The following is a 12,798-nucleotide window of genomic DNA, read 5'->3' as shown; positions in this document are numbered from 1 at the left end:
AGGGAATTGCTGTGTCACGCTGGGGACTGCTATGCTCTGCATATTCCCTGGAGGAGAGATCTTTCCCACACGGTCCTGAATGCTGGAGGTTCATTCAGGGTGGAAGGAAGACGGCGCGGCTCCAGTTAAGCTACGGCGGTTGTGGAGTCTGCGGTGCTTGTGGTGTCCAGTGCGGTGCTTGTGGTCCTCGGCGCAAGCTAGGAAGCGTCCATTAACGGAAGAGGATCCGTTACATTGGTGGCAGCAGTGGGATGGCTTCCCTAGTGCGAGGAGCAGCATCCTGGGAACACCAAGCAGAGCTGGATTATTGGTATAGTCACGTACGGTTTGACGCTATGCTGAATAGGCGGTTGGCTATCTACGGGCCCCACCTAACAGAGGAACTTGTACCGGAAGTGAGGAGAGAACTGGCTGAGTATCTGCAGCAGGAAGCAGAATATCGGGCAGAGATGGCGAAGTATTCCGTCCCTGCGCCCCAGCAAAATCGTGAGTTACAGGGGGCCGAAGCAGTTGTCCTTCCCCCCCAGCGGCAGTGTGTACCCCAGGTGGCCGAAGGTGTCGTCCTTCCCCCCCAGCGGCAGTGTGTACCCCAGGGGGCCGAAGGTGTCGTCCTTCCCCCCCAGCGGCAGTGTGAACCCCAGGGAGCTGAAGGTGTCGTCCTTCCCCCCCAGCGGCAGTGTGTACCCCAGGGGGCCGAAGGTGTCGTCCTTCCCCCCCAGCAGCAGTGTGAACCCCAGGGAGCTGAAGGTGACGTACTTCCCCATCAGCGGCAGTGTGTACCCCAGGGGGCCGAAGGTGTCGTCCTTCCCCCCCAGCGGCAGTGTGTACCCCAGGGAGCTGAAGGTGTCGTCCTTCCTCCCGAGCGGCAGTGTGTACCCCAGGGGGCCGAAGGTGTCGTCCTTCCCCCCAGCGGCAGTGTGAACCCCAGGGAGCTGAAGGTGTCCTCCTTCCCCCCCAGCGGCAGTGTGTACCCCAGGGAGCTGAAGGTGTCGTCCTTCCCCCCCAGCGGCAGTGTGAACCCCAGGGAGATGAAGGTGTCCTCCTTCCCCCCCAGCGGCAGTGTGTACCCCAGGGAGCTGAAGGTGTCATCCTTCCTCCCCAGCGGCAGCCTGTGTTTCAGGGAGAGGAGCGAAGCACCCTCTCTCCCCAGCGGCAGCTTACCATAACAAGGGGAGACACCAGTCGCCCAGACGGCGCAGATGGGACCGTGGTCTCTGCGCCTGACCTACCGGGATGCTGGACAGCCTGTCCAGATCCCCCACTACCCTCACCAGGACAACAGGAGGAGGGGGTAAGCACAAATTCCCCTCCCCAGTTAACTCCTAACGTGGCCTCAGGGTTAACAGAGGCAATGTTAACCCCTGCTGACTCCCATGTTCCTCTGGCTACTGAGCCGGACTATGGTCTCAGCACCCCAGCAGAAGAGCTGGCAGCTGGGCAGAGTGCAGTCGGCCTCTGCCCTCCCTCAAGTCCCCACAGCATGTTGCCCCATCACCACAGCAAAATACCCAGGTGCAGTAACTGTTTCTTGTGGGTGGGTCACCCTTGTACCTGTTTGTTGTGGGTGGGCTACTCGGGCATTTGGTTACTGTGGGTTGGTGGATCGACTAACGGAGGCACTGACCGACAGAAGGTCAGGTGCCTGGTTAGTCTTCCCCCCAAAGGGGAGATGTGTGACAAACTGCCATTTTCCACTGGGCATTGTAGAAAACTTGTGGCTAGCCTCCTGCCCTACGACTATGGCCCCGGGACATATTACCTTCTTCCATACTGAACTTTCAGCTCCAGAGACGTTTGAAGATGGGACTTAGTCGTTTTTCTGCATGAAATTGACCGACCGCACAGCCCAAATCTATGGAATTGTTTTGGGCAGGAAATTGTGCTTGCGGTCGGTCATAAAGGACTTCCACTAAACTTTTGATCCGCTGCAGGGATTTGTGTGATTTTTGGAAGTGTTTATGTTTGATGTATGCTGAGTTTAAATATGTAATTTTTATGGAGATGGAATGTATGGTTTTAAAGTTACAGTGTATGTTTAAAAACTGTATTTTTACTGTCTGTGATAGTTATGTTAATCCATAATTATATCCCAGACAGAAGGGAGGATTTTGTGTATTTGGGTGGTGATTCCTCTCCTATTGTTCCCACATGTGTATTTGTTGATTCCCTTTGTCCTGGGAGATAATTGAATTGCCTTCGGGTGTCTCCAGGGCAGAGAGGAGGAAACCATGATGCATTGTGGGGACCTGCATAAATACGGGCGGGTAGCCCTCAATAAAGAGTTCAGTTTATGTTTTTCTAACCCTTCAAAATGCAGCCTTGTCTCGTTATTGGAGGGAATTGCTGTGTCACGCTGGGGACTGCTATGCTCTGCATATTCCCTGGAGGAGAGATCTTTCCCACACGGTCCTGAATGCTGGAGGTTCATTCAGGGTGGAGGAAGACGGCGCGGCTCCAGTTAAGCAACGGCGGTTGTGGAGTTTGCGGTGCTTGTGGTGTCCAGTGCGGTGCTTGTGGTCCTCGGCGCAAGCTAGGAAGCATCCATTAACGGAAGAGGATCCGTTACAACACATTGCTTGTGCTTCAATGTCCTCCTTCTCCTCTTCTTCCAGTTCAGCCCCCACAAGGCTCATGTGGCCGTGAGACTTAGGCGCTATGGCTCCAGTCCCCTAACCAGCCAGAGTTATCAGCATCTGTTCCAGGACACGAAGCAGTGGAATGAGATTGTTCATCCCTCGCGTCTGACAAATAATGTCGCCTCCTCAAAGGGCCTGAGCATGAGCTGCCACTGGCTGACATAGAAGTTACACATGGGAGTACTCCTGTCTGCTTGGATCATCAAGAAATTGTTTATGGCCGTTCTCTGTTTGCATAGTCGGTCCAACATATGGAGGGTGGAATTCCGATGGGTGGAAAAGTCGCATATCAGCATATGTTGGGGGATGCAGTTCTGCCACTGCAGCTCAAGGAGAGTGTGCTTTGCGGTGTACGAGTGGCTGAAGTGCATGCAAAGTTTCCTGGCCATTTTTAGGATGTCTTGCAGATGGGTGGAAAACTTCAGGAACCTCTTGACAACTATACTGAACACATGCTCCATGCAGGGTGCCTGGCTCACCCCTCCTTGACACAGAGCCGACACCATGTTCGTCCCGTTGTCGGTCACCCTGGTTCCGATTTTGAGTTGTCGCGGAGAAAGCCAGGTTTCGACTTCTTGATGAAGGACATGGAGCAGTTCCTCCACTGTGTGACTCCGTTTGCCCAGGCAAACGAGATGCAGAACAGCGTAACACACCGTGCCCTGCACATGTGGTATGCTGGAGGGGCACTGTGAATTGTACCTGCAGTGGAGGCTGAGGACACAACAGAGGATGAGGAGGCAGAGGCGGACATTGTCACAGGACCAATGGCGTGAGAACGTAGAGGAGGATGCGGCGTCACCTGGCCAAGTTGCTTGTGTGGCTGTGTAGGAACCACATTTACCCAGTGGGCCATAAAGGACATGTATTGCAGCATTCTCAAGTGCAGCATTACTAAGTGCATCTGAGATATTCAGGAGATACTCAATAAATACAATCTAAAAAAGTAAGATTTGTTTGTTTAAAATCTTTCCCCTCTTTAAAATGGCAGACTTGGTTCTGTGCAGGAATTGTTGTGCTTTTATTTTAGGTTCCACTCTTGAGGTTTGGATGCTGTCTGATCTGTAGACAGCTCTCCATAATGCAGCAGGAAATCGCATTTTTGAAATCTGCGATTTGTAAATTAACTGTTAAACAAACTCAGGCTGGGAACGTTGCAATGCCACTGCCACAGAGGCCCCCTAGAAATGGAAGATGGGCTACTGCAGGTTCTGCTAGACTTAGAGTTGTGGATAAAAGACATGTTCCACAGTCTGTGGCTCTCCATAATTCATTTGCAGCACTTTCAGCGTTCAAGAGCAACATGGAGGATGGCTCAGGCACAGTGGGTGAGGAACAATCATCCCCTATGCCCAAAGTATGCAAGACTGCAGCCAAAGACAAAAAGGATAAGGTGAGGACTGATAGTAAGCAGCTGTTGGTGGGTGATTCTATCATAAGAGGTGTGAAGTTTGAGGAAAATGGTTTAGTGAGATGTCTCCCTGGTGCTACCGCTAGCAGGGACAGACGATGTATCCTTAATATTGTTAAGTAAGCAAAGCAGAAAAGGGAGGTGGATGTTATTGTCCATCTTGGGACAAATTATCTGGCGAAGGAAGCTTTTCACACACTTGGTAATGATATATACGGGAGGTTGCATCGACTGTTTCATTCTCTGCAGTTTTGCCTGTGCATAACCTTCAGCATGACAGGAAGATGTGCATTAAGGAATCAAATGTATGGCTTGGTGAATGGTGTCTGAACCAAGGGTTTGGCTTTGTGTCTTATGTTAGCTCTCGTTGGAATGGAAAAGAACTGTACAAGAAAAATGGTTTGCATCTTTCTCTCAAGGGAACGAATGTCCTCAGTGAACAGTTCAAAGTATTTGCTAAGGAACATTTAAACTAGGAAAGGGGGGCAAAAGAGTGATAATCCAGCAGTCTGACTGCCCCCCGGAACAATGCCAGAAGATGCCATTAGCACATAGGTTAAGAAATGACAAGCTCAGAGTCTTGTCTACAAATACTTGCAGTTTAGGGAATAAGATCAATGAACTTGAGTCTATAATGGCATCTGAGAATACAGATTTAGTGGCTGCTACTGAGACATGGTTCAATGGGAGTAATGACTGGGATATACAGTCAGATCCATAAATATTGGGACATCGACACAATTCTAACATTTTTGGATTTATATAACACCACAATGGATTTGAAATGAAACAAACAAGATGTGCTTTAACTGCAGACTGTCAGCTTTAATTTGAGGGTATTTACATCCAAATCAGGTGAACGGTGTAGGAATTTCGACAGTTTGCATATGTGCCTCCTACTTGTTAAGGAACCAAAAGTAATGGGACAATTGGCTTCTCAGCTGTTACATGGCCAGGTGTGTGTTATTCCCTCATTTTCCCAATTACAATGAGCAGATAAAAGGTCCAGAGTTCATTTCAAGTGTGCTATTTGCATTTGGAATCTGTTGCTGTCAACTCTCAAGATGAGATCCAAAGAGCTGTCACTAGCAGTGAAGCAAGCCATCATTAGGCTGAAAAAACAAAACAAACCCATCAGAGAGATAGCAAAAACATTAGGCGTGGCCAAAACAACTGTTTGGAACATTCTTAAAAAGAAGGAACAAACCGGTGAGCTCAGCAACACCAAAAGACCCGGAAGACAACGGAAAACAACTGTGGTGGATGACTGAAGAATTATTTCCCTAGTGAAGAAAACACCCTTCACAACAGTTAGCCAGATCAAGAACACTCTCCAGGAGGTAGGTGTATGTGTGTCAAAGTCAACAATCAAGAGAATACTTCACCAGAAGGAATACAGAGGGTTCACCACAAGATGTAAACCATTGGTGAGCCTCAAAAACAGTAAGGCCAGATTAGAGATTGCCAAACGACATAAAAAAAAGCCTTAACAGTTCTGTAACAACATCCTATGGACAGATGAGACCAAGATAAACTTGTACCAGAGTGATGGGAAGTATGGAGAAGGAAAGGAACTGTTCATGATCCTAAGCATACCACCTCATCAGTGAAGCATGGTGGTGGTAGTGTCGTGGTGTGGGCATGTATGGCTACCAATGGTACTGGTTCTCTTGTATTTATTGATGATGTGACTGCTGACAAAAGCAGCAGGATGAATTCTGAAGTGTTTCGGGCAATATTATATGCTCATATTCAGCCAAATGCTTCAGAACTCATTGCATGCGGCTTCACAGTGCAGATGGACAATGACCCAAAGCATACTGCAAAAGCAACCAAAGAGTTTTTTAAGGGAAAGAAGTGGAATGTTATGCAATGGCCAAGTCAATCACCTGACCTGAATCCGATTGATCATGCATTTCACTTGCTGAAGACAAAACTGAAGGGTAAATGCTCCAAGAACAAGCAGGAACTGAAGACAGTTGCAGTAGAGGCCTGGCAGAGCATCACCAGGGATGAAACATAGCCTCTGGTGATGTCCATGCGTTCCAAACTTCAGGCTGTAATTGACTGCAAAGGATTTGCAACCAAGTATTAAAAAGTGAAAATTTTATTTATGATTAATTATTATCTCCCATTACTTTTGCTTCCTTAACAAGTGGGAGGCACATATGCAAACTGTTGTAATTCCTACACCATTCACCTGATTTGGATGTAAATACCCTCAAATTAGAGCTGACAGTCTGCAGTTAAAGCACATATTGTTCATTTCATTTCAAATCCATTGTGGTGGTGTATAGAGCCAAAAATGTTAGAATTGTGTCGATGTCCCAATATTTATGGACCTGACTGTAACAATACCAGGGTTCTCTCTATATAGGAAAGACAGAGAACGCAAGAAAGGGGGAGGGGTGGCCCTGTATGTGAAAGATAGCATAAAATCTAATCTAATACAAGTTAGCGAGACCAATTTAGAGTCAGTTATGGGTTATGTTGCAGCTTGATAATCATAAGGTAACTCGTGTAGGTGTGATATATAGACCACAAGATGATTTACTAGTTGAGGAAATAGCTAAAATGACATTGAAAAGGGAAGTTATCATTATTGGAGACTTTAATCTTCCTGATGTAAACTGCAAAACAAAAATAGCTAGTTCTGCCAGGAGTACATATATTCTAAATTCCCTACTGGGATTATCTCTACAGCAAGTAGTGGAGGAGCCAACCTGGAAGGAGGCCAGTTTAGATTTAGTATTCACAAATGGGAATTTGGTATCTGATATTACTGTAGGGGAAAGCTTGGGATCTAGTGATCACCAGTCAGCGTGGTTTACTATAAGTACAGTAAATGAGTCAAACCACACAAAAACAAACGTTTTAGATTTTAGAAAAACTGAATTTTCTAAATTTAGATTAGTGGTATACGAGTCCCTATCAGATTGGAACAGTTTCAATGGAGTCCAGGAGAAATGGGACTACTTAAAAGTGGCACCATTGAAGGCAACAGATAATTACATTAGGCTTGTCAGTAAAAGCAAAAAAAAGGAAGAGACCACTGTGGTCCTCAGCAGATGTGGCCAAAATCATTACAAAATAAAAAGATAGCATTTAGTAATTATAAAAATTTTAAAAAAAACGAGGATGACAGGCAAATTTATAAGATTAGGCAAAGAGAGGCCAAGCAAGTTATAAGAGCTTCTAAAGAACAGGCAGAAGAGAAATTAGTCAGTGAAAAAAGGCGATAAGACATTCTTTAGATACATAAATGAAAAAAGTAGGATCAATTCACAGATAATGGGTCGCACTACTGTATGGAAAAACCCGGATGGGTGCTCACAGACCGCAGATTCACCCAATCTAACAAGCAAAAAATTATACAAAAGAAAAGGGCTGGGCACTCACTATATCTAGTAGCCGTGGTGCTTTATTAATTAGAATCAATTATTATAATATTAAAAACACATATTCTAACACACATTCATACACATCAATAATAGTATCTAAAATATAAATATAATCACTGTAACACAATGGTAAAAGGACCTATTTGATATATATAAAAGTCAGATATGATCAGTAATTCGCATATGACCAATAATCCGCATATGTGGAGGACGAAAACAGTCCAAAACTATCCGAATGTTCAGTCCAATATCAGAAGTGTGCCATATACAAAAAGGACGGATAAAATAGTTGATCCGATATCCTGAGATCTTTTACAGAGACGAATAGTCCTGAATTCAAATATTCGCACAGTTCAAAGTAACAGCGTTAATTTCCAAATGGATAATTTGTCAGTTGTATTAAAGTCTACTCACATAATAAATGTACTTAGGCGGCTCAGATCAGCAATCCGCGGCGTCCCGCGTAATAGTCAGGGTATGATCTCCGCTTGTACGTGTGAGCCACAACTTCACAATGGAATAGTCTTTGATAACTCCTAGTAGACTCCAAAATGAACTATTTATGAAATTAGATAAAATTGAGCAAGAGATTATTGAGAAAAAAATTAAAAAATTCGCAATTACATCTAGAAAACAGATGAACGCTCAAAAAACCTCCACTATAAAAACTGGCGCTAATATAATAGGGGAGAAAAATGTCACAATTCCAGTTACTAATTATTTCAAAAATGGTTCCAATCTCTCTGATAATAAAACCAAAACCAATTCAGGCATAGATACAACAACAAATGCAGCCTATATTACACCGTCTTTTTTAGGGAAAAGTCCGAGATCAAAAAAACAAGAATATACAAAAAACAAACTCAAACAAAATCACCAGTATTTAAAACAGCACCAGAAAGGGGCTTATTCACAATCACTACAGCACAAAAATATTGCAGAGAAACAGACACCTCAGCCGAAAATTCCTTGGTCATTTTCCCTATCCAAAGAAGCATACCCACCACTAGAGTCACTCAAAGAACAGACAGTAGCAACACAAAAAGTAGATCCAACACTGAACATGCGGCCAAAAATATTCACAGCACAGGCACAGATACACAACCCGTTCACACAATTAAACACAATCACACGCAAAAGAGAACACGAAGAAGCAGAAACAAACGAGGGTCCGCAACAAAAGATAGTGAAATCACAGGAGATAACGTAATAAATTTGAGCACAAGGGAATTAACCCCTTCACAAAAATCATTACTGTCAAAAGGGCTAAAATTTGCCCCGAGCACTAAACTCAATAAATTTGATTCATATATAGCTATTGAAAAATATATTAAGAAACTATGCTGTAAAAAATATTTTATGAAAAACAGCATATATCAACCTGACATAGTGTCAACCAAATACCAACATGTAGATGTAAAACTTAACTCCAGGATGTACCCCAAACAGGAATTAAGTAAAGAACTGATTACATTCAGAGGAGCTGTTGAGGCTGATATAAGGAAACTTAATCCAAAACAAAAGGGAAATTTAAATCTTTCCCAACAAGAAATACAGGCAATTAAACAATTACAGAAAGACTTGGAGATCACAATACGCCCAGCCGATAAGGGAGGGGCGATTGTGATCTTGGACACTGAAAAATATAACAAAGAGTGCTTGAACCAGTTGTCTGATAGCACAACTTATACTCAATTAAATGAGGATCCCTTAAATTCATATTGCAAACAATTAATATTGTTGTGCAATAAAGCAAAGGAAACAGGAATTCTAAACGATACAGAATGCAATTTCATTTTGGGCACACAAAAAAGATTACCCATTTTCTACTGTATCCCCAAGATACATAAGGATCCAGTCAACCCTCCTGGAAGGCCAATAGTCTCTGGCATAGGATCTTTAACATCTAACCTATCTCAATATTTAGATAGGTTTTTACAACCCTATGTCAGAGACACCCCTTCGTATCTTGGGGATACCTCTACAGTAGTGAAAATGTTGGAAGAGATGTACTGTCACCCAGATTGGACGCTTGCTACATTGGACGTGAGTTCTTTGTATACAAGCATCAATCACAATCAGGGCATACAGGCAGTGTCCAAAATCCTGTCACAAAAAGGGAATTTGGTGATCGAGCAACTCCAGTTCATACTGGATGGGATCAATTTTGTGCTGAACCACAATTATTTTCAATTTGGGTCTAGTTTTTATTTACAGACTACTGGCACCGCCATGGGTACCAGGTTCGCTCCGAGCTATGCCAATCTATTCATGGCAGCTTGGGAACAAGATACCATCACTCCCAAGCTTGGAGCGGACTTGGTCCTATGGCGGCGCTATATTGATGATATTCTGTTGATTTGGAGAGGTTCTTATCCATCACTGTTGGAGTTCATAAGCAACATAAACACTAACGAACTAAATTTGAAATTCACAGCCAATATTGATCCACATACAGTAAATTTTCTGGATTTGCGTATTGAAAAGAAAGAGGAAACTTTTGCCTGTAGCACTTATCATAAAGATGTGGCCAAAAATAGCTTTATTCTGAACACAAGTTGTCATCTCCCTAGATGGCTCTTGAATGTCCCCTATAGCCAATTTAGGCGTTTAAGAAGAAATTGTACGGAGGATGTACAGTTCGAAGCAGAGGCGCTGAACATGAAAACGCAGTTCCTACAAAAAGAGTACCCCAATAAATTATTGGAGAACTCTATACAAAGGGTAAGACAACTTGACAGAGCCCTATTTTTCAAACCCAAAAGAGTATCTACCACCATTCAAGGACCAGATATTGCAGCTAAAATAATCTTACCATATAACAAAGATCACAAAATGGTGAGCAATATCGTTCATAATCATTGGCATTTACTAAAGGATGATAAACTGTTGGGTCCTATACTCCCGGTACATCCGCCAATAGTTTATACCCGGGCCCCTAATTTGGGACTACAAGTGGCTCCCACTACAAGGAAACATCAAACTAAATCATTGATAACCCCATGGGCCAACCTAAAAGGTTTCTACAGGTGTGGATGCTGTCAAAATTGCAGACAGACACACTTTGATAGAAACATTAAACAGATAACATCAACGTCCAATAACTTCAAATGGGAGATTAAAGAAATTTTGTCATGCAATAGTAGGGCAGTCATTTACATTGTTCAGTGCCCATGCCCAAAGCAGTACATCGGCCGTACAAAAAGGGTATTTAAGACTAGAATATCTGAACACATTAATAATATCAAGAAACAATCTGAAACGCATCCTCTATCCAAGCATTTTAAATTATATCATGCAGGTGATCCAAGCAAAATGAGTTATGTGGCTATCCAAACAGTCAAACAGGACTGGAGAGGAGGCGACTTTGTGGCCAAAATGTCTAGACAGGAGTCCAAGAAAATATTCGAGTTTGGGTCTTTGATGCCTCTAGGTCTCAACTCAGAAATTGAAATTTTCGGGTTCCTATAGGGGAGACGGGTTGGTTTACACGGGGAGTCAATGCCGGGCTGTTTTTCAGCGCATTGACCCCTCCTGCATCCCTTCCCCTCTCACCCTAAAGCCACATACCAGACATCCCAACATGTAATTCATTATCACTTTTTATTATTTTTATCATTAGTATTATTTTTATTTTTATTTTTATATTAGTATTATTATATTGTATTTTATTTTTCTATTATGTATATTTATATTTAATATGAAATAAATGTGTATCCACATAATGTAGCCTGTGCAGTAACGTGCTGGAATTTATTGATTATTTATGTACTTTAGAGTAATGACTGAGACTGTGATTGGTCCAGTCCAAAAACCGATCCATATTTTCCATCAAACCTCTCAATAACAAAGTCCAGCCGTTCCAGCATATGTTACATTTTAAATTATTTTAATTGTTTTATTGTTAATTTTTCAATGTGTATCCTACACATATATAATTATAACATGATGGTAGGACGCTTGCAGTTAGTCATTGTGTCTGTCATTAAAGGTGAAGATTACGGCTGTGCTGTTCAGCCCAGTCCGTCATCCGACCCACATTTTTTAACAAACCCAAACAGGGTATATAAAGTAACAACCTGTGTCTGTATTCAGCATTATACACCTATCTACTGAGGAAGGAACTTGGTTCCGAAACGCGTCTAGTGTGTATTAAGACCTGGCAATTAGTGCGGTTTTTTAAAAAAACGCAAGAGGACTTTCTTCAATTATTTTTTCCCACACCGCTGCAAAATATCTTATCTACTAAGGACTCACCAAGTGGACTGTCATTGTGTTGCTATATCTGGCATTGCCGCAAATACAAGGTAAATCCTGTTCACTTTTTCTGACCTGACGAGTTCAGACAATACCGGTTCAACTCAGCTGTACCAGCTTCCGCTGGTCTGACGGTTCAGACTCCTGCGTCACAAACCAGCGATCGACTACCTGGCTGGACACGTGGGACGCTGAGAGAGCGGCTCTGATGGTTTGCTCCGCTAACAACAAGTAAGTGGAGCCCTACTAAGTGGAACAAGTGCGATTTCTACTTTGTCAGACAACATCTCAACACAGAGTCCTTCCGTGAGAAAATATAATTGGGACAAAGCAGAATCTCCAGTTCCAACTACATGGCAAATTGATATTTGAAAGCATGGACATATGATTGGTCCAACAGAATATCCCTTGCAGCCCAACTTTAGCCATTAGGTCTTATTCCTAGGAGTACTCCGGCTATTTAGGTTTTGTGCGTGAGCTCCGCACTTATATACCTATTTACACATTTTTGTCTATATATGTATGCTGATACTGACACAGTTAGCCTGTTGTGATTTAATGTATTAATAAATTTTAAAGCAAAAATACTGTGAGCCAGCCTATATTTATATTGATTTATTCCTCTTTTTCAGCTGGTAAACTGAAAGGCTGTGCTCCAGTAGGTTGCTGGTGGAGCCTTTTCTAAATATTTGTTATAGGTTTCACAGAGAGTTTTCAACAAGCTGTTTTTCAATTGAACAATCAAAGTTCCTCACTTACTGGCGCCAGTAGTATCTTTGTAGTCCACAGCTCTGCAGATATGCATTCCACCTTTAATTTATTTTCTCCAAGAAGGGGCGAAGCTGCAAAGGTTGGTGGAAACTAAAACAAGGAATTACCAAATTAAAAACAAAAGGAGGAAGGTATATGGAAGAAGATAAAGAACTAGCTGACTGCCTCAATGAATACTTCTGTTCAGTTTTTACAAAGGAAAATGAAGGAAAAGGACCTCAGTTAGGAAGGAAGACTAATAAATCTTTTGATGCATGTGTCTTTACAGAGGAAGAGGTTCTAAGTCAGCTGTTTAAAATTAATACAAATAAGTGACAGGGGC

The 12,798-nt window shown here is 43.0% G+C and overlaps 1 long non-coding RNA gene across 1 annotated transcript; it reads right to left on the bottom strand.

The window, feature by feature from the left end:
* Positions 1 to 7,861: 7,861 nt before the first annotated feature.
* LOC120991536 lies at positions 7,862 to 12,546 on the bottom strand. The gene is made up of 3 exons (XR_005776712.1): positions 12,411 to 12,546; positions 9,947 to 9,952; positions 7,862 to 7,992 (listed from the first exon to the last, which is right to left on the bottom strand). It is a non-coding gene; the product is annotated as an uncharacterized LOC120991536 (long non-coding RNA).
* Between the last annotated feature and the right edge of the window lie 252 nt (positions 12,547 to 12,798).

This window comes from Bufo bufo, chromosome 2 (genome assembly GCF_905171765.1).
Source record: "Bufo bufo chromosome 2, aBufBuf1.1, whole genome shotgun sequence".
NCBI classification, from domain to species: Eukaryota; Metazoa; Chordata; class Amphibia; order Anura; family Bufonidae; genus Bufo; species Bufo bufo.
Note: the sequence above shows the minus strand (reverse complement) of the source record. Positions and strands in the feature narration are given on the sequence as shown.